The sequence below is a fragment of the Bombina bombina genome, chromosome 8 (assembly GCF_027579735.1).
Source record: "Bombina bombina isolate aBomBom1 chromosome 8, aBomBom1.pri, whole genome shotgun sequence".
Taxonomy (NCBI): domain Eukaryota; kingdom Metazoa; phylum Chordata; class Amphibia; order Anura; family Bombinatoridae; genus Bombina; species Bombina bombina.
The window spans coordinates 144,020,217-144,043,613 of NC_069506.1; the positions used below are offsets into that span (position 1 = coordinate 144,020,217).

General features: G+C 41.7%; 1 long non-coding RNA gene across 1 annotated transcript in view; it reads left to right on the forward strand.

The window, feature by feature from the left end:
- The window catches only part of LOC128638575 (uncharacterized), a 79,634-nt gene that overhangs the window by 40,702 nt on the left and 15,535 nt on the right, over nucleotides 1-23,397 (forward strand). The window lies entirely within an intron of this gene.

Here is a 23,397-nt window from a genome sequence, read left to right on the forward strand (position 1 = left end):
TTGGCGGGATCAGACTGATATACTTCAGGAAAGTTTTCTTCTGTGAAAAGCACACTGGTCTAAAAGAGGCTGCTTCCGGGTGGTAAATCGCCATAGAACAAGCCACTGAGCTGTTGTTCGTTCCTGGTAGAGCGCTTCTCTCTCTGTATGCAAATTATTATGACCCTGGGGAAGTCTCCCTATGGGTGATGGGGGAAACCAGACGTGGACTCCTTGCCCAGTGTGCTTAGAGGAATGTGGCTGCACCTCACTGACGAGGCCCATAGGAGGCCGAAACGATCGTCTGGGGTTGTCATGTTCCTTGTTCAGAGGAGAATTGCCTGGTATTTCGGGGCTGGACTGACCTTACTTGGCGGGATCAGACTGATATACTTCAGGAAAGTTTTCTTCTGTGAAAAGCACACTGGTCTAAAAGAGGCTGCTTCCGGGTGGTAAATCGCCATAGAACAAGCCACTGAGCTGTTGTTCGTTCCTGGTAGAGCGCTTCTCTCTCTGTATGCAAATTATTATGACCCTGGGGAAGTCTCCCTATGGGTGATGGGGGAAACCAGACGTGGACTCCTTGCCCAGTGTGCTTAGAGGAATGTGGCTGCACCTCACTGACGAGGCCCATAGGAGGCCGAAACGATCGTCTGGGGTTGTCATGTTCCTTGTTCAGAGGAGAATTGCCTGGTATTTCGGGGCTGGACTGACCTTACTTGGCGGGATCAGACTGATATACTTCAGGAAAGTTTTCTTCTGTGAAAAGCACACTGGTCTAAAAGAGGCTGCTTCCGGGTGGTAAATCGCCATAGAACAAGCCACTGAGCTGTTGTTCGTTCCTGGTAGAGCGCTTCTCTCTCTGTATGCAAATTATTATGACCCTGGGGAAGTCTCCCTATGGGTGATGGGGGAAACCAGACGTGGACTCCTTGCCCAGTGTGCTTAGAGGAATGTGGCTGCACCTCACTGACGAGGCCCATAGGAGGCCGAAACGATCGTCTGGGGTTGTCATGTTCCTTGTTCAGAGGAGAATTGCCTGGTATTTCGGGGCTGGACTGACCTTACTTGGCGGGATCAGACTGATATACTTCAGGAAAGTTTTCTTCTGTGAAAAGCACACTGGTCTAAAAGAGGCTGCTTCCGGGTGGTAAATCGCCATAGAACAAGCCACTGAGCTGTTGTTCGTTCCTGGTAGAGCGCTTCTCTCTCTGTATGCAAATTATTATGACCCTGGGGAAGTCTCCTTATGGGTGATGGGGGAAACCAGACGTGGACTCCTTGCCCAGTGTGCTTAGAGGAATGTGGCTGCACCTCACTGACGAGGCCCATAGGAGGCCGAAACGATCGTCTGGGGTTGTCATGTTCCTTGTTCAGAGGAGAATTGCCTGGTATTTCGGGGCTGGACTGACCTTACTTGGCGGGATCAGACTGATATACTTCAGGAAAGTTTTCTTCTGTGAAAAGCACACTGGTCTAAAAGAGGCTGCTTCCGGGTGGTAAATCGCCATAGAACAAGCCACTGAGCTGTTGTTCGTTCCTGGTAGAGCGCTTCTCTCTCTGTATGCAAATTATTATGACCCTGGGGAAGTCTCCCTATGGGTGATGGGGGAAACCAGACGTGGACTCCTTGCCCAGTGTGCTTAGAGGAATGTGGCTGCACCTCACTGACGAGGCCCATAGGAGGCCGAAACGATCGTCTGGGGTTGTCATGTTCCTTGTTCAGAGGAGAATTGCCTGGTATTTCGGGGCTGGACTGACCTTACTTGGCGGGATCAGACTGATATACTTCAGGAAAGTTTTCTTCTGTGAAAAGCACACTGGTCTAAAAGAGGCTGCTTCCGGGTGGTAAATCGCCATAGAACAAGCCACTGAGCTGTTGTTCGTTCCTGGTAGAGCGCTTCTCTCTTTGTATGCATATAATACTAGACAGTCTGCACTATTGTTAGATACAATCCAATCAGGCTCTCCATGACATCCACAAACAAGTGTATATACATACAAACCTAATGGTATCTAACCAATTAATTTATCAGATACAAACATACATGGAGCGAGGGATCAAGAAGTAATTACAGCCTGATAAAACTGCGTGTGAGCAGAGAAACGTGTTGCTGTGTTTTTTTTTTTTAAACTTTTATTTATACCACATGAGGGAGAAGTAGGCATACAGAAATAGAAAAACAATAACAGCATTGAAATGCAGTACATACAAAGAAAGTAAGTACATCACAACCCATGCAGGGCTTAGACCCCGGCATCATATAAAGAAGTTCCTTTAAGTGTGACTCAATAGTCCTGCATCAGGGCGTCTTAGAAGTCAAAGTGCATGCCTCTTCTCCTCACCTTTTTCCTCTTTTCCTTTAAATATTTTCAATAAACAACAACAATAAACAAGAGAAAGAAAACAAAAGAATAAAAGAAAAAAAAATTTATAACAATCAAAGAAATAAATAAGAAAATAAAGGGAGAGGGGGGGGGGGAGTGCCACCAGAGACTGTGGCATCCCTTACTTACCCGGAGCTCCCCTGGACCGCCAGCCGTATCTTGGTGTACTGAGGTAATAGGTGTGAGGGGCAGATTATGTTGGAATGTACCTGTCTATTGTGCGGCTATGTTAGAAAAACACCACTTTCCCCTAAGGTTTTCCTTCAAGATGAAATCACTGCTTCTAAACGGATATAGGACACGCTCCCTGACAGCATCTGGTAGGTGTAGTAGATATGGTTCCCATTTCTTTATATACTTAGCTATCCTTTGTTCAACGTTCCCCCTAACATCCGCTTGTTCTATGAGCATCTGGGTGTGTATCTTGGTAAGTAGCTTTTGGAAGGGTGGAGAAAGATTATCTGCCCAGTGTTGTAGGATCATTTGCTTTGCAGTCAAGATAGATACAGAGACAAAAGTATCATAGGGGCTGGCAGCGTGTTCTGGAAGCAGAAACAGAACTCTTTGTGCCGAAAGGGGGACTCGAGTTCTGGTGACTTTAGAAAGCCAGTAGGTTAATTTACCCCAGAACCACTGTAGCTTAGGGCAATCCCAGAATAGGTGAATCCAATCAGGATTCGCATGGTTACACTTAACACATATATCTTGTGCTCCTGGGATCCATTTGGCCCTGAGAGCTGGAGTAATGTAAGCTTGTTGCAAAATTTTGGTATGTGTCTCTCTTAGGTTTGCTGATAAGGTAATAGATCTAACTTCTGTTAAACTGTTTAGGAGCCCTTCACCATCAGTTTGTATGTTTCTACATCTGGACCATTTTGATGCTAGTTTTTGGGTGGTAAGGGTGTCAAAGTGTCTTAGTATTAGGTTATATGTGTTTGCCAACCTGTAGGAACCCTGTTTAGCCAGTGAGCATAGTGCAGTCAGGTTATTGTTTTCTGTGTGTAGGAGACCATCAGTTTTTAATTGTGTGACATAGTGCCTACACTGTAAGTATGCAAATCTATGTGTGTTTGGGAGAGAGTATGTGTTTTTTAAATCTTGAAAGGAGTGGATCGTAAGAGTTAGGGGGTTAAATAGTTGCCCGATTTTGGTAAGACCCTTTTCCCGCCACATCCGAAACACTTCAGTAGTGTATCCAGGCAAGAAGGAGAGATTGCCCTGGATTGGGAGGAATTTGCTAGCAGTAAATTGTATACCCCATAACTTGCCCAGCTTGGCCCATACTCTCAATGGGTCTCTAAATAAAATATGTTGTTGGATTTTTAAGGGTAAAGAGTTAGGCCTGGCGTGCGGCAGGAAGGCTAGGTGCATTGGGTATATTATGCTAGACTCTAAGGTAGGGGTCGTAAATTGTCCGTTCCCTGTCAGCCAGTCCAGTACTATTTTAGTGAGGGTCGCCCAGTTATACCAGGCAATGTTTGGAAGGCGTAATCCTCCCTTCTCATACGGCATGGCCAAAGTCATTCTATTTATTCTTTGTTTCTTACCTTGCCAGACGAATTGACCCAATGCAGATTGAAGTGTTTTAGTGTCTTTATGAGTTAGCAACAAGGGTAGCATTTGTAAGGGGTAGAGTATCTTGGGTAGAGCTATCATTTTAAAAAGATGTATTCTGCCAGTCAATGACAGTGGAAGTCCGCTCCATCCCTGTAGTGAGTCTCTAACAGTCTGAATCATCTTACCTATGTTTAGGGGATATAGTTTGGAGGGGTCAACATGTACTTGTATGCCCAGGTATTTAAACGTACCCTCTGTCACTTTGAATCCACTGTTTAGTAGTATGTTATGTGTAGTGTTTTTAAGCCAAGTTAACTCTGATTTATCCCTATTAATTTTATAACCGGAGAATGATCCGAAGCCGTCAATAATTTCAATAAGTTTGGGTATATTGACCTCTGGGTTGCCTATAAACAAGAGGAGATCGTCAGCATAAAGCGAAAGATGTTGTTTAATTCCGTTAATCTCTAGTCCCTCACTGTGCTGTCGAATGTAGCAAGCCAAGGGTTCTATGGCCAAGTCGAAGAGGAGGGGCGACAGGGGGCATCCCTGTCGGGTTCCCCTCTGTAGGGCAAAGGAAGGAGATAGTCCACCATTGATAATCAGTGAGGCTTTGGGGGCTGAGTATAGCTTTTGGATAAGGGTAAAGAAGGCGCCCGTGACACCAAACTGTGTCATGGAGGAGTATAAATGGTCCCACTCAATTCTATCAAAAGCCTTTTCGGCGTCTAACGCCAAAAGGCAAGCATCAGGCAAGGTAGAGTCTGTGTCTGAGTGGGTACCATACCAGTAATGGGCAGACACCGCCAATGTCTTTCTAAGATTTACTACAGAGGAGCGTCCGGTAATGAATCCCGTTTGGTCTGGATGCACCAACGAGGGTAGGACAGTAGCCAGTCTGTTAGCTAGTATGGTCGTCAGTAATTTATAGTCGCTGTTAAGCAACGAGATGGGTCTGTAGGAAGGGGTGAGTGTGGGGTCCCTGTCTGGCTTAGGGATAATACAAATATTAGCTTCAGTAAAGCGACAGTTGGGGCGAGTGTCATGCAGTAAGTATTCTGTGTATAGGGATGCTAATATGGGGCTAACCTCCTTTTCTAGAATCTTATAGTACTCTGCTGGCAGCCCATCAGGGCCTGCCGCTTTGTGTAGTTTGAGTCGTTTAATCCCCCTAGAAATTTCCTGTTGGGATATTGGGGCATTTAAATTTTCTCTCTGTTCATCTGTGAGGGAAGGGACTACAAGGTCTCTCCAGAACGCAGTTTTTCTTCCTAAATCTATGTTTTGTTGGGAATATAAAGTTTGATAGTATTTGACAAATTCAGTCAGTATCTCTTCAGTCTGTGTTGTCAGTCCCGATGCCGTCCGAATAGCAGTAATGAATGACTTAGGGTTGTGGGCTTTGACTAAGTTGGCTAGCAATTTGCCCGCTTTGTTACCATGTCTGTAGAAGTGTCCTTGTCTGTAGACAGTGTGTCTATGGTCTTGTAGCTCTAGAAAGGTGTCTCTGGTTCTCTTTAGATCATAATATGTTTGTCTCGTTATATGGGAAGGTTTAGAAAGATAGTGGTTATATGCTTCTGTTAGTCGCGTCAAGAGGTCACTGTCCGTCTGTCTGGAAAGTTTATTAGTATGCGCCACAAAGGCAGTAATATGGCCCCTCAGAACTGCCTTAGAGGTATGCCATAAGAGATCTAGGTTATCTAAATGTTGGTTATTATCTGAGAGATAGTGCGTCCATGCCTGTGTAAGACACTGACGAAAGCCTATATTATTATACAGGTGGGAGGGGAATCTCCATGATTTACTTGATTGGTTATGCTTTACCGGTTGCAATTTTATATATATTGGGGCATGATCTGATATCGTGACTTGACTTATTGTGGGGGAATGAATTTGGGGTGACAAAGCAGCCGAGGTCAGGAAGAAATCAATGCGTGATAAGGTACCATGTGACTTAGAAATGCAGGTATAGTCTCTCTGGTCTGGATTGTGTATTCTCCATACGTCTGTCAGGCCTAGTGTTTCCTTGAATGTGTGCATTAGTCGGGTCTCCCTTTTATATCTGGATATGTCCTTATTGGTTGTAGCCCCTAGGGAAGGGTCCCTAAATCTATCCAGTGGGAGTGTTTGTGCTAAGTTAAAATCTCCTCCAATTATTAGAAGTGAGGTGTTGTAAGTAGCTAGTTTCGCTAGTAAGCTGGTCCAGAATGTAGGGCTATATGCATTAGGGCCATAGACATTACACAGGATATAGGTAGTAGTTTGAATACGCATTGTTGTAATTAGGTATCTGCCTCCACTGTCAACCTCCGTATCTGTAAAGGAGATCGGTAGCCCCTTCCTAACCAGGACCGCCACTCCTCTTTTTCTACCCTCTGTTGGTGTGTAGAGAATTTGACCCACCCATCTAGATTTAAGTTTCTCATGTTCATTGGCAGACAGTCTAGTTTCCTGAATCAGTGCTATGTCAGACCTAAGTGTGTTGAGGTGTTGAAGTATCATGCTCCTCTTCGCTGGGGAAGTTATCCCTCCCACATTCCAAGAGGTAACCTTATAATTTATTGCCATGATGGAGTACTGATAATATGGGGCATGCTAGCCACCAATTGGGGGCTCCATAGAGTTGTCTATGGTGGATGATTGTATGTGTATGAGGTGGGTGTGGGTAAAACTCACTGTGGATGTTGGACCTTGTAACTGCCAGCGGCTGACGAATCCGTAGGTACCCCGGGTTTAATCTAAGAGAGAAAGGAGTAACAGACATTAGCAATATTTCACAAGACATACATGATGGCAATTTATCAGTACAGTACAAGCCATAGCTCCCGGTGTTGCTGTGTTTTAATGTTTTTCTAAAGCTTTTTAATACTACTTCTGATGTGACCGGCGGAGTAATTCCTGATTGGTGGGCGCCTTGTGTCGTGACTTGCTTAGTGATTCTGACATATTAGCCAATCAGTGCTCACTCCTAGGTCACTTCACGTGCATGAGATCAATATTATCTATATGAAACACATGAACTAATGCCCTCTAGTGGTCAAAATGCATTCAGATTAGAGGCAGTCTTCAAGGTCTAAGAAATTAGCATATGAACCTCCTAGGTTTAGCTTTCATCTAAGAATACCAAGAGAACAAAGCAAAATTGGTGATAAACGTAAATTGGTAAGTTGTTTAAAATGACATGCCCTATTTAAATCATGAAAGTTTTTTGGGGTTTGCGCAAGAGTTATGTGGGGGGGGGGTCACACTTTTTTTTTTCCATTGACCTCTACGGGTGAATATGTGAACGTGCAAGCGATTTTTTAAGTTCGGCTTTTTGTTCTCGTTGGGTTAGTTCGCAATTAGCCCTTGGACGGCAACGTTAATTAGTGCTCCACTAGTAATCTGGCCTTTAGGGTTTAATGTCCCTTTAAGCAGCTTCTGAGATCATTATATTATAAAGAATTGGACTAAAATACTTATCTTGTAAAGTTTGCCTCCCTGAGATAATCCTATAAAGATGAACATATGTATACAATATACCTAATGTTACAATTAAATCTCAATGCTAAAAGGTTGATGATTTATCATATAATACTCTATTTACTTTTATGCCCTTTCTGTTCTAATGATTTCCTGTTGTTCGTGGACTCTAGTACCCATGGAAGGAAACACAATTGGAGACTTGCTTTACTAATTTATTAATAATCTGTTGACTGCTATTCATGTTTCTAATGTTATTTGTCACACTTGTATTAACCTCAATTAAAATATATTTCTAGAGTGCCATGTTTTCTTAGCAACCATCTCATGAATATTTGCTTCTTCCATTTGCTTATTAGTCTAAGTTGCACCTTCTACTTTGCTGAAATGAATTGTGACATGAGGGACCAAGAATTACTTTATATCAAGGTTTTATAATTCACTTGTAAAGCCCCATTAGTTAAAAGACTACTACTTTGGTGTTTAACTTTTATTAAAGTGATGGCAAACTTTAGATATTTAAACGCCATATATGTAATCTTTGCCATTAATAAAGTATATATATATATATATTTTTTAAAATCTATCTGTGAAAAGTGTTAAATCTGTGCCTATAGTAATGCTTCTATTACAATGTAATGCTGGCCCACTGGGATGAACTCTTTTTTTAATGTCAATTGTAATGAACATCCAATCAGTTTGTGTGTCATATGACACTCTTGAAGTCCAGCCCTTTGAAAGCCTATGTAGAGAGTGGGTGGGACTGCTCTCTCTATGTCACAGCCCAGTCAAAAGAGGAAATGTAGGGTGGAGGAACAGAAGATACCAAGTAGGATTATACATTTTTTATTTTATATATATATATATATATATATATATATATATATACACACACACACTTTAAAAAAAATAATAATAATAATGCAATCTATTTTAGTTTCAACCAACCCTGGAAGTTTCAGCGAGATCATAAACAGATTCATTTTAATCTGATCAATCAATGAAATATTTTACAGATTTTTAATACATTTTATAATTTGTGATGGTTATCTATTCATTTGATTTCTTGTTAATCAATTTGATGCACATAACGAGCCTTTCTTGTCATGCACATCACAAGCCTTTCTTGTCATGCACATCATGGCCTATGTGCACGACAAGCAGTTACTGTCATGCAGGGTGATCGCTGATCAGAAGCCGCATGTTCTGGTGACCTCCAGCACTGCAGGTTGTGGATCACTGGTGGCCTTCCCAAACTTTCAATGCAAATGCCGGTGAAGTTGTCACAAACATGTGGTAACGTCACAAAGGACCAGGGCCAATGTAGCTGCAAAGGAGCTGTATAGGTGGAGTTTATTCAGGTCCCACAATCTCAGCTCCCTTAGCAGTTAATAGTGATCAAGGCCCATCATTTGCAAGAGAATGCTCTTTCATAGTTGATCTATGCTCTTTTAAATAGTGGTATTGAAATGCACAAAGCCCCCAAAATAAAAAATTTGAAATCAGTACAGACCCTCATTATTATTTTTTTTTATATTTTTATTTATTTTAAATATATAAATGTTTTCTGTATTGCCAGGTGATTCCTGTAGTGTAGGTGATCACCTGGCAAAAAGTGTTTTTATTTCTACTGTTGTACAAATGGGATCCTGTAGTTTTTATTACAACCCCCATATGCCTGTGTGGGCCCATTCTTCACATTTGGATACCGATGATAACAATTTAACAGTAGTTACCTGGCTATTTTCAATGTTGTTTACTAAAATCTTAAAAATATAAACATTTTTTGTTGTCTTTTTTTTGTCTTCTTGCATGCAATGAAATATAAACATAATAATGGTATATTCTGAATCTGTTAAAAAAAAAAAATATATATATATATATATATATATATTAATAATAGAAAGTGAAAATCAATAATACAAAAAGAAGCGCACAGATACAATATATCTATAAATAGGAGCAGATTCTAAAAATAAATCACAGTTCCTTCAAAGTCACTTGGTTCACAGTCCCACTCTGAGTGAATGTGGAAAAAATGCTTTCTGCTTACCAGATGAGACCTCAAGCCTATGAGTCCACAGTATATGAGCTGTGGGGATAACAACACAGAGTCAGAGTGCAACCAAAATACATTAACAAAGGTGACTGTAACAGATAATAATAGTCACCACTTCTAAAACATTAAAATAAAAATAGCTATAACAATAGCAATAAAAACGGCTGCCAGTATTAAAGTTCCCTGTTAGCCCACTCAAGCAATCCGTACGCGTTTCGAAGTTACACTGAGCTTCTTCATCAGGGGATTCAGAAAAGGGACCCCAGGTGGAGGCATCACTCCAATACTGGAGGATAGAGGAGAACCTCCCCTCACTCCCATAGTGTTGAGAACTTACCTCATAGGATTGAGGTCTCATCTGGTAAGCAGAAAGCATTTTTGCCACAAATGACTGTGTATAGACTGGTTACGTCCGCCGTAACTAGTCCCCGATCGATCCTCTTCTATTTTTAAGCCCTTTAGCTTCTGTATGAGATCTGTAGAGTCACGCACATATGATCTCATGTTCTTGACTATAGGTTGCAGGAAGAAATCCACAAATTTGGCCAGAGGTGATGTAATGGAGTCCCTGGCCGAGACGATAGGTCTGCCTGGCGGGTGCATTTGATTTTTATGCACCTTGGGTAAGGTATTAAGTATGGGACATTTGGGATAATCAACCAATAGATAGTCTCCAATCCTTTCTTCAATGAAGCCTTGAGCAATTCTGTCCAGGACCAAGGTCTTGATTTCTTTTTTAAATTCTTTCACAGGGTTACTTTGTAGTGGGAGGTATGTAGCGGTATTGTCACGCCGCACCGCTCTAGCTTTTGCTAGGGGCGCGCGTCTCCTTCCCTGCTCGTTTTCAGGGGCTGTGTCGGGTCTGCATGCATGTGGCGCTGACGTCATTGCCGCACGCTCCTCTTTCTCAGATGCCGGTTTCCTGTGGCCCGAATCCTGTGCCTAAGTTTAGTCCCTCAATAACGATCTATCACTGCTCAAGTATAGGTGTTACTTTGTGTGCTCCTGGGTGTGATAGATCGTTACTACAGTATTGCCTTAATGTGTTTGAACCCTGCCTGTCTGACTACTCTGCCTGTTATACCCCTGAATTGCTGAATTGAAATACTGCTGCTTAACTCTGCCTGTCTGACTACTCTGCCTGTTTAACCCCTAATTTGCTGGATTGATATACTGCCGCTGAACCCTGCCTGTCTGACTACTCTGCTTATTTACCCCTGTTGTTCTGGATTGCCTCTTTGTTGCTGAACCCTGCCTGCCTGACCATTCTAGTGGTGTGCCCTTGGACTGCTTTACTGTTGCCAAATCCTGCCTGCCTGACCATTCTAGTGGTGTGCCCTTGGACTGCTTTGCTGTTGCCAAACCCTGCCTACCTGACCATTCTAGTGGTTTGTCCTTGGACTGCTCTGCAGTTGCCACTGAGGACTGTCCTGCCTGTGGTGAGTGCTGCCTTTCTCATTTTACTAACTTTCTCTGCTCTGGGATATTCCCTATCATTCCAGCTCGACGCCGGGATAACAAGACTACTGGCCGAGTTCGGTCTGATAGAGGAGTATCCCACAAGCATTACATTATAATTGGGCCATGGAGCCAGAGAAGGTGGCATGAGCTGTTTATCTTCAGGGACAGATGTTGGGAACCCATACCACACAGTTGCAGAATATGGATTCCAAGCTAGAGGCTATTACCGCTCAACTCTCCTTACTAGTTACAGCGAGGAATACCGCTCCTGTTGTTTCACCACCAGTCCCTACTCTTGGTACTGTGACTTCTTCCTCTGCTTCTGGAAGTATACCCGGATACCTTTGCCTGACAAATATGAAGGTACTACTGATTGCAGGGGCTTTGTTAACCAATGCAAGCTGCACTTCCGCAATGATCCTCACACCTTTCAGTCTCACCAGTCAAGGGTTACCTTTATCATTTCCTTACTGAAAATAAGGCCCTAGCCTGGGTCTCTCCCCTTTTGGAACAGAATGCTCCACTCCTGCATGATGCTGATGATTTCATTTCTGCTTTCTCTTCTGTGTTTGGGACTTCAGGCCGTACCTCTGCTGCAGAATATTCTCTCCTGGATCTCCGCCAGAGCAATAGAACTGTGACACAATTCACCATTGAGTTTCGCACCTTGGCACTTGAAACCACTTGGGATGGCAGTGCTCTCAGGCAGCCTTTAGGAGGGGTCTACATGAACGCATCAAAGATGAACTCACTTACTATGATATTCCTTCTTCTTTGGATGACTTTATAACACTTTGTATCAGTCTGGACTCTCGCTTTCAGGAGAGACAAGCCGAGAGAGACAAAACAAGGAGGGTCCTTCCCTCCTGTGCTCCTGTTCGTCCGGTTTAGGCAGTATCCTCTACCCCTTCAGCAGCTCCAGTTACCTCAGTGGAGGAACCTATGGATCTGTCCTCCTTCAAACCTTCAGAGTCTGAAAGACAGAGAAGAAGGAGACTGAGATTAAGCTTTTATTGTGTATCTAACTCCCACCAACTAAAGGACTGTGACATTCGGCCGGGAAAAGCCAATGCTTAGGGGATAACACAGGAGTACCTCTAAGCATGATCTCTAAACTAAATCCTCTCACTCCTCTTGAATCCTCGTACCTGTTACCCTTACCTTCCTTCAGAATACTCTCCACACTCAAGCCTTCATAGATTCAGGGGCAGCTGGAATCTTCCTGGGTCACCATTTCATTCAAGCTGGCTTGCCTCTTTTGCAGAAAAGACATTGTCTCAAAATAACTACTCTGGATGGCACCCCCCTTGGTTCAGGCTTGATCCATTTTGAGTTAGCACCCCTGACCCTGACTGTGGGAGTCCTTCATACCGAACAGCTGCAGTTCAAGGTCATTCAATCCCCAGCACAGCCTGTCATCCTTGGTCTTTCTTGGCTTCAGGTACACAATCCACAGTTCGACTGGGCTGAGGGACAACTGGCCTCCTAGCGTGCCTCCTGTTTCCACTCCTGCCTTGCTAAAGTTACTCCTCTGCTCCACATTCCTATAGCCAGTATACAGACTCCTTCAAACCTTCCTTCAGTATATGCAGACTTTGTGGATGTGTTTGAGAAAAAAGCAGCCAACATGCTGCCACCCCACCGTCCTTATGACTGCAAGATCAACCTCTTTCCCGGAGCCCCACTTCCTAAAGGGAGGACTTATCCACTCTCCAAGGCTGAAACCAAATCCATGGAGGAGTACATCCAAGAGAACCTAGCTAAAGGTTTCATTCGCCCTTCCTCCTCTCCTACTGGGACAGGATTCTTTTTTGTCAGTAAAAAGGATGGTGGGCTCAGACCCTGCATTGGCTGCAGAGCCTTGAACAACATAACCATCAAGAATTGCTATCCCATACCATTGATCACCGAACTGTATGACTCACTCCAGGATGCTCGCTTTTTCACCAAATTGGACTTACGTGGGGCATCCAATCTGATTCGCATCTTTCCAGGCCACGAATGGTAGACCGCCTTCAACACAAGATCATGGGCATTGCGAATACATTGTAATGCCCTTTGGGCTGTGTAACGCCCCTGCAGTCTTCCAGGCATTTGTCAACGATGTCTTCCGTGACCTCCTCAACCGCACTGTCATCGTCTATCTGGATGATATCCTTGTTTTCTCTTCCACTTTAGAGGAGCATCATAGACATGTGAGACAGATGCTTCTATGTCTCAGAGACAATTCTTTAGTAGCCAGACTAGAAAAGTGTGAGTTTGATCAAGTTCAAATCCAATTCCTTGGTTATGTCATCTCGAAGGAGGGTTTTGCCATGGATCCTGCTAAACTCACTGCGGTTCTAGAATGGCCTCAATCTACTTCTTTAAAGGAATTACAGAGGTTATTGGGGTTCTCCAATTATTACTGCAAGTTTATAAGGAACTTTTCTCAAACAGTCGCTCCTCTCACTGAATTGACAAAATGGAACAAAGACTGTAAACATTGGCCTCCCAAAGCCATAAATGCCTTCTCTTGTCTGAAAAAGGCTTTCTGTTCAGCTCCTGTGCTCCACCATCCTGATCCTGACCTACAGTTCACTTTAGAGGTTGATGCCTTCTAGATAGAGGCTGGAGCAGTTCTTACCCAAAGGGATCATTTGACTTCCAAGTCACACCCTGTAGCCTTTTTTCTCTAAACGCTTTACTCCTGCTGAGAGGAACTACAATGTGGGTAATCGTGAACTCTTAGCCATTAAGACGACTTTGACTGAATGGCATCATTGGTTAGAGGGCACCGCCAATCCCATTCAGATTCTCACTGAACACAAGAATCTGACTTACCTAGAGACTGCTTATCGACTCAATCCTCGACAGGCCAGGTGGGCCTTGTTCTTTTTCCGTTTTAACTTTGTGATCTCTTATCTTCCTGGGACCAACAACAAGAAGGCGGACACCCTTTCCCGTCAGTTCCCTCACTCAAGTGACTCCTCTGAAGCTCCTATTGAACACATCATACCTCCTTCCTGTGTGGTTGCTCAACTAAATACCACCCTTCTGCAAAGATTGCCCCCGTGGCCTCCGATATCCTCTTTGTACCTCTGAACCTACACACCCCTGTACTATCCTGGGCTCATGATAGTAAACTCTCAGGACATCCTGGTTTGACTAGGACTTTTAAGCGTCTTTCCCAACACGTATGGTGGCCTACTATGAAGTCTGGCGCTCAGGATTATGTGAGAGCCTGCACAACTTCTGCTGCCAACAAAATTCCCCAATCCTTGCCTCCTGGCTTGCTTCAACCATTGTCCATTCCCAAATAACCATAACAATGGACTTTATTGTAGATCTTCCTCCTTCTGACCACCATACAGTTATCTGGGTTGTGGTGGATCGCTTTTCCAGACTGGCTTATTTGGTACCCCTAACCAAACTGCCTTCTGCCAAGAATTATCGTCTCTTTTTCTCTTGCATGTAATACGACTTCATAGCATTCCTGTGAATATTGTTTCCGACAGAGGTCTACAGTTCATCTCTACCTTTTATAGAGCCTTTAGTAACTTAATTGGAACCACTGTTTCCTTGTCTTCTGGCTACCATCCTCAGACCAATGGACTAACAGTGAGTAAACCAAGATCTTGAAGCCTATCTTAGAGCCTTTTTCAACGCTCGCCATACCAACTGGTCTGAGTTGTAACCCCTAGCTGAGCTGGCAAGGAACACTCATTGGAACTTCTCTTAAATGTTCTCCATTTCAAGCCGCAGCAGGGTATAAACCTTGTGTCTTCCTTCTCTCTGCTCAGTCCACTGGGGTTCCTGCTGCAGACCGACACGTCACTGGACTCACCACTCATTGGCAACGTTTTCGCTCTCAGCAGTCTCTAGATATAAAAAATTTGCTAATCATCATAGAGCTTCTGTACATGCCATCCCAGTGGGTGAATGTGTTTGGGTCTCTACTCGACATATTCGTCTACGTCAACCCTGTCACAAATTGGGGCCTAGGATTATTGTCCCTTAAAAGGTCCTGAAAAGATTGTCTCCCTGCACATACACCCAGTCTTCCACATCTCACTACTCAAGCCTTACATCAAGAATAGATATACCCGATTTCAAGCTCCTCCTCCTCCGCTCCTAGTCCGTCGTGACGCTGAATATGAGGTAGCTAAGATCCTGGACCCCAGATACAGGCGCAAAAACAACTGCAGTATCTGATACACTGGAAGGGTTACTTTGTGGCAGATCGTTCCTGGGTTCCTGCCCGTTATGTGCATGCTCCATCTTTGGTCCCCAGATTCCATGCTGCTCATCCTTTGAGGCTGGCTCTGGTTCCCAGAGGGAACCCTTGAGAAGCGGGCTATGTCATGCCGCACTGCTCTTGTCATTGCTAGAGGCACCGCGTCTCATTCTCTGCTCGTTGCCAGGGGCTGTATCGGGTCTGGATGCGTGCGGTGCTGATGTCATCGCCGCAAGCTCCTCTCTCTCAGATGCCAGTCTGGATTCCTGTGGCGCGAATCCTGCGCCTATGTAAGTGCCTCAATAACAATCTTTCACTTCCCAAGTATAGGTGTTACTTTGTGTGCTCCTCGGTGTGATAGATCGTTACTACAGTATTGCCTTAATGTGTTTGAACTCTGCCTGTCTGACTACTCTGCCTGTTGAAAAATTTGAGAGTTCTGGCTTAGTACTGTAGACGTATATACCGTAAGGAATGAAAAGCGGTCTGTAGCTCTGTGCCGTCGCTTAGATATCAGGTCAGTGATAAATAGGAAAGTCACCAATATATACTGTGTGTGATTCTCTGTATTAACGGGTGGATATATGAAGTAACTGAACACTCACCCTGCGAACCTCAATGTCGTCTCGGGCATCCACTATGCATGGAAACAGAGTGCTTCACTCTGACTGCTCGATCCAAGATCTGTCACAGAAACGGGATCCTCTTTCGGCTGCAGTCTATTTCAACTCACTTCTGTGAGGACATAGACGCAGCGGCACTGTCGATCCTCCGCTAGCTCCAGAGCTTCTCCGTGGTGGCGACGTAGAGGGCTACTCTCCAATCAGATCGGAGACAGGCAAGTCACATGGAGACTTCAGCCAATCCCATACAGAGTTGTGCTTGCGGTAAAATTCAACCTGAAAATGTACACAGAGCGATCAATACAAACAAACCGCCGAGGGTAGCCGTGATATTGCTGTCTGAATCGGGATACACAAAGGATTCCTTGTAATCCAAGTAGATAATAAAAAAAGGAGAGAAAATGTCCCAAGCCTCCGAAGTAAAAATAAAAAATAAAAAAAACCCTCTTGTTTATGTGCCTACCATGTCCATTTTAAACTTGTTATAATAAAGCTCTGTTTTTATTTTTACTTCGGAGGCTCGGGACATTTTTTCTCCTTTATTTATACTCTGCCTGTTATACCCCTGAATTGCTGAATTGATATACTGCTGCCGAACTCTGCCTGTCTGACTACTCTGCTTATTAACCCCTGTTGTTTTGGATTGCCTCTTTGTTGCCAAACCCTGCCTGCCTGACCATTCTAGTGGTGTGCCCTTGGACTGCTTTACTGTTGCCAAATCCTGCCTGCCTAACTATTCTAGTGGTTTGTCCTTGGACTGCTCTGCCATTGCCGCTGGGGACTTTCCTGCCTGTGGTGAGTGCCGCCTTCTTCATCTTACTAACTTTCTCTGCTCTGGGATATTCCCTATCCCGGCTCGACGCTGGGATAACAAGACTACTGGCCGAGTTCGGTCAGATAGAGGAGTATCCCACGAGCAATACAGGTATCATTTAGTTGTTGGATGATCTAATTTCTATAATACTCGTAGTTCATCACTACCATCGCACCTCCTTTGTCCGCCGGGCGGATGATAATTTGAGGGTCCATGGCCAGTGATTTCATTGCTAGGATATCATCCCTTGTTAGGTTGTTCTTGTATTTAGGCATAGGTATTTTATTCACTTCATTGCCAATCAGACGGGAGTATGTCTTAATGTTGGAGTTATAGCTGTTCGGGTCAAATTTACCCATCTTCTGAAATGGGGTGTCTGTTCCAAGACCTATGTTATTACTGAAATGTTCTTTTAACCTCAGGGATCTGTGAAACTTTTGCTGGTCAATCCATACCTCAAAGGGATCACTACATTTGGTGGGTTTAAAATTCAGTCCTTTAGGAGCCTTATCTCAGAGTCCGATAGCTGATGGTCACTGATGTTTATGACCAAATTATTATCTTCTGAGGTTTCCATTATTAGGGTCGGTGGGGGAATGGAGGTTTCCCTCTGACCACCCCTTCATGGATGTGGCCACCTCTTCCTCCCCCTCCTGACCGGGTGGTCACCCCTAAAAAATGTTGGTTGTCTTGTTCCTCTGTATGACGGTGATGATATGGACAACTGTGTGTTGGGTGGTGTGTCAGAGTCAGTGTCTGAACTAGTGTCCACAGTTTGAACGTTTCTTCTAGTATACTGTCTTGGACATCTCTGTCTCCTAGGCATATATGATCTGCTGCCTCCTTCCCTGCCAGAAATCCACCTATATAAAGTTTTATCCTTGTAGTCCTCTGTGACTGTTGCCAATTTCCTATGTTTGAAGGAAATGAGGGCCCCTTTATATTTTGTAATCTGTGTTTGTAATTGATTCAACCAATCTGTGCTAGTAACCACCTCCAATTTATGGTTGTTGTTGTTTTCATATTCCTGGATTTTGATTTTTATTTTAGCCAACTGTGTTCTAATTTCTTCGGTAACCAGTAGAATCAGGTCCAGTGAACATTTATTTAAAATGGCGCACTATTTTTTACAGAATTCAATACTTCCTCTCCCAATGGTAGGTATGTCATACAATTCATATATCTAATAATGTGCACTATATCTATACTGCAATATGCAATTTATGCACTAATATTGCTATTTATTGAATGACACTATTGTTTTGGATTTTATTCCACTGGGAGGGGCCTATACTGTTTAAATAGACTCCTGAGTTTTGTGTTTGCTTGTCTGAGGAAGGGGAGTGTGCCCCCCGAAACATCACACTTTTTCAAATAAAGTACACTTGAAAAGACCAGAGAGTGCCTTCTTCTACTTGATGTATATATACAGTAGTATGCAAAAGTTTAGGCACCCTTGACAATTTCCATGATTTTCTTGGATGTTCGGATCAGCAATTTCATTTTGATTTATCAAATAACTGAAGGACACAGTAATATTTCAGTAGTGAAATTAGGTTTATTGGATTAACAGAAAATGTGCAATATGCATCAAAACGAAATAAGACAGGTGCATACATTTGGGCACCCTTGTCATTTTGTTGATTAGAATAGCTGTAAATACCTAGAACTGATTAATTGGAACACACAATTGGTTTGGTGAGCCCATTAAGCCTTGAACTTCATAGACAGGTGCATCCAATCATGAGAAAAGGTATTTAAGGTGGCCAATTGCAAGTTGTTGTTCTCTTTGACTCTCCTCTGAAGAGTGGCAACATGGGGGCCTCAAAACAACTCTCAAATGACGTGAAAACAAAGATTGTTCAACATTATGGTTTAGGGGAAGGCTGCAAAAAGCTATTGCAGATATTTAAGCTGTCAGTGTCCACTGTGAGGAACATAGTGAGGAAATGGAAGACCACAGGCACAGTTCTTGTTAAGGCCAGAAGTAAAATATCGGAGAGGCAAAGGATGGTGAGAACGGTCAAAAACAGCCCACAGACCACCTCCAAAGACCTAGACCTTGCTGCATATGGTGTCACTGTGCATCGTTTAACAATTCAGCTTATGGGAGAGTGATGCGGAAATAGCCTTTTCTGCACACACGCCACAAACAGAGTCACTTGAGCTATGCAAATGCACATTTGGACAAGCCAGCTTCATTTTGGAAGAAGGTGCTGTAGACCGATGAAACAAAGATTGAGTTATTTGGTCATATTAAGGGGCGATATGCATGGCGGCAAAAGAACACAGCGTTCCAAGACAAACACTTGCTAGCCACAGTAAAATTTGGTGGATGTTCCATCATGCTGTGGGGCTGTGTGGCCAGTGCCGGTACTGGGAATCTTGTTAAAGTTGAGGGTTACATGAATTCCACTCAGTATCAGCAGATACTTGAGAATAATGTTGAGGAATCAGTCACAAAGTTGAAGTTACGCCGGAGCTGAATATTTCAACAAGACAACGACCCAAAACACTGCTCAAAATCTACTCTGACATTCATGCAGAAGAACAAGTACAATGTTCTGGAATGGCCATCCCAGTCCCCAGACCTGAATATCATTGAAAATCTGTGGGGTGATTTGAAGCGCGCTGTCCATGCTCTGCAACAATCAAACCTAACTGAATTGGAGATGTTTTGCAAGGAGGAATGGTCCAAAATATCTTCATCCAGAATCCAGACACTCAGAGGCTATAGGAAGCATCTAGAGGCTGTTATTTCTGCTAAAGGAGGCTCTACTAAATATTATTGCGATATTTCTGTTGGGGTGCCCAAATGTATGCACCTGTCTAATTTCATTTTGATGCATATTGCACATTTTCTGTTAATCAAATAAACCTCATTTCACTACTAATATATTACTGTGTCCTTTAGTTATTTGATAGATCAAAATGAAATTGCTGATCCAAACACCCAATTATTTATAAATGAAAATCATGGAAAAATTGTCAGGGGAGCTTAAACTTTTGCTTATGACTATATATATATATATATATATATATATATATATATATATATATATATATATATATATATATATATATATATAATGTCTGGGTCGCTCACTGAAATATGACTTACAATAGTGTTTAAATTTAAAGGGACAGTCTACTTGAAAATGTTTATTGTTTAAAAAGATAGATAATCCCTTTATTACCCGTTCCCCAGTTTTGCATAATCAGCACGGTTATATTAATATATTTTTTACCTCTGTGATTACCTTGTATCTAAGCCTCTGCAGACTGCCCCTTATCTCAGTTCTTTTGAAAGACTTGCATTTTAGCCAATCAGTGCTGACTCCAAGGGGGTTAGCACAATGTTATCTATATGACACACATGAACTAGCACTATATAAGTGTTAAAAACTGTCAAAATGCACTGAGATAAGAAACAGCCTTCAAGAGAACAAAGCAAATTTTATGTATATGTTTTTTAATAAAAAATAATATTTATAACATCCAAGCATATTCCATAGCACTAATAAAGCATTAAAAAAAACTAATAATTATGGAACATGGAGTTGAAAAACATAGTTAAATGCAATCTAGCAATCTTCTTACTGTTTCCCCTATTTATCATATATGTATTATATTAATATTACCACCCATCTTCATGAAACTAAATACTTTGTATTCATAAAACATATTAGCCACGGAAGGACTAGCTGTTTCCTGTCTAGCTTAGCCCATTTTTATAAGTGTATTTATATGGGGACCCATTGAAGCAACTGCTGCTCTGCTGTTGTGTACAGATAGAGTTGCCATATTGCCACTTTAAGGGGGGACATAAGAAAAATACATATGGCAGGTTCTTGGGTTCTTATAATGGGACATTATGCACACATTTCTTTAAACAGCCCCTGACATATGTATTTTCCATAAGTGTCCCCCCTTAAAGTGGTAATATGGCAACCTTGTATACAGACCATATGACAACAGTCTCCTAACCTTAGAGTTCTAGGAGGTTACCAAAGCAGTCTCCGAGAAATGTATGCAGTTCTTAATAAACTTGCAATGGAAGCTCTCTGATTCCAGCCTGCATCAGCAATTTAAGAAGCAGTGGTCTAACAATCGCTGGTTCTGAATCTCTCACCCCAGGCTGATCTGACCTAGGTTAATAGCAAGCCTAGCTCTTGAGCAATTGGCAGAGACTTTCCATTCTTAATTTTCTATGGGTATAGTTATGGACCGTTGAAAAATTAGCTTTTTCATAAGGCAAAAAGTTCTAATGATATTATATCTAAAGTTTTCATATTTACAGGGCCATTATATGTGTCAGAGTATGACATTTTATCATTATCGGTCCTGCAAATCTGTGTGTTTTTATCCCCTGCAAAGGAGTTGTACCTAAAAGATAAAGTACTTCTCGAGAGCCTCAGAGAACTGTGATCTCGATAGAAAACTGCCACTGAGCCAATCAGCTGTTCTATGTGCACAGCTGGGACATGAGACTAGCGCTGCTGATAAGATCAGCAGCAACTTCCGCTTCAGGACCAGCAGTTCCCTGTAGCTCCTGAGCAGCAATTTACTTATGTGTTTAAAATCTTTGCAAGGGTTAAACACATACATTTGTAGGAATGATAGTGATAATATTACATGCTCTAACAAATAAAAGCATGTCATTTTTTTCACTATTATGGCCAATTGAAAGATCTAAAAATAAAGAGTATAATAGGTATTTTTGAAGAAATGCATACATTGAAAGTAGACAAACAACAGTTGCTAGAAATAAACAAAGCTTTATTTTATATAGCAAGGATTTGTTCCATAGGAATACAATAAAAGGATACAACACATCAAAAGGTCAGGATAGCATCATCCTATCAATATCATAATGGTTAGTTATCCAGACATTCACATTGCAAAACTAAAATGAGACATTGTTATTGCAAAATGTATAGTTACAAAGACTTCGTAGTCATCAACTATTTCTAGTGCATTTAATAATAGAGTTGGATGTTTCTAATTTTTACAGCTCTACATTAGTAATAAGCCATGTAACCCACCCAGAGGAACAAATACAGGAATGTAGCGTAGCTCTTACATTATTATTGTTACCAATCATAACAGTATATAATATATATTTAACAGTAAATGTTCTGAAATGCTGCAACCTATGTTAACAAATGCAGCAACAATATAACATTGTTGCCCTGGACACTTGCAAATTCGAAGTATATTTTTCCATCACAGTGGGTGCATATTTACATACCCTCCACAGCTTCCCCTGGCTCTGTGCATTTTTTTCCCCTGTACTTTTGTTGGTGGGTGATATAGCCAATCAGATGTCACACTTCTGCATATATTGTATTCAAAGGGAGCTCCTATGCTGTGTAAAAAGACACCAATTAGGACGTGATTGGATGCAAGGCCTGACAATTGTTTGCAGCAGATCAGAAAGTTAGCTGTCCCTTAAGGTATTAATACCTTCAAATAGGGGTATAAGTGCTTTAGGTACAGGATAGTATAGGAAAAAGTAGAAACAGGTGAAGAGTGTGCCAAACCCGCCTATACAAAAAAATAAGACTGGCAGTTTAAGCTACTAGGTTCAGAAAGTTAAACTATTTTGTAAGATCCATTAAATAGTTTAAAGACACTTGACTTGTTCCGTTACACATCCAAATATCACAGGTTAGAAACTGAAATACACACAATATATATATATATATATATATATATATATATATATATATAAAAATATATATATATATACACACACACACACATATATATATATATATATATATATATACATACACACATATATATATATATATATATATATATATATATATATATATATATATATATACATACACAGGTGTCCCTCGTTTTACAACGGTTCAATTTACACCGTTTCAGAATAACAACCTTTTTTTCCAGTCATGTGACTGCTATTGAAAAGTATTGAGAAGCAGTGCATTTATTAAAATAGCCAGTAGGTGGAGCTGTCCGCTTGTGTTGCAGCAAAGCCAAGCAAGCTGAAATTAATCAGTTTAACCAGACCTGAGCTACTGAGCAGATTTCAAAGGAACAAGATCTTCCTGTCTATAAATCAGTCCAGATTGAAATGCATAGAAAGAACTGTCTGCAGAAAAATGCAAGTGAAGTCTGTGTTGTGTGATTATTTTGTTAGGTTTATAATGCTGTTTAGCAAATGTTTTTGTTCATTTAACTTAGTTTAATTATATATTCTATGGTGTGTGATTATTTTATTAGGTTTATAATGCTGTTTAGCATTTAAAGTCTTCATTTCAAAGCTTTAAAAATAATATATTAGGTGTTACTTATGACAATTTTGAGAGGGGCCTGGAACCTATCTCCCTCACTTCCTATTGACTTACATTATAAACTGGGTTTTAATTTACAACGGTTTTGATTTACAACCATTCCTTCTGGAACCTAACCCCGGCGTAAACTGAGGGCTACCTGTATATATATATATATATACACACACACACATACATACACACATTATTTGTGTATGTGTGTATATATATATATATATATATATATACACACACATACACACACGCACAAACACTCACACATACATACGTACGTACGTATGTACATACATATAAAAAAGGATAGTTTGAAAAACTGGTGACTGAAGCATTTGGTGTTTTTTTAGGCATTTAGACACTGCCTACTGACGTGTAATAAATAAAATTTAATTCTTATGGATTTGGTCTCAACGTAAAAAATATTTAAAATCACTTAAATATACAAATATGCTTAAAAGAACATAAAAAAATGGAAGCGCCATTATCCCTATGTTGTAGCTTTGTATCTT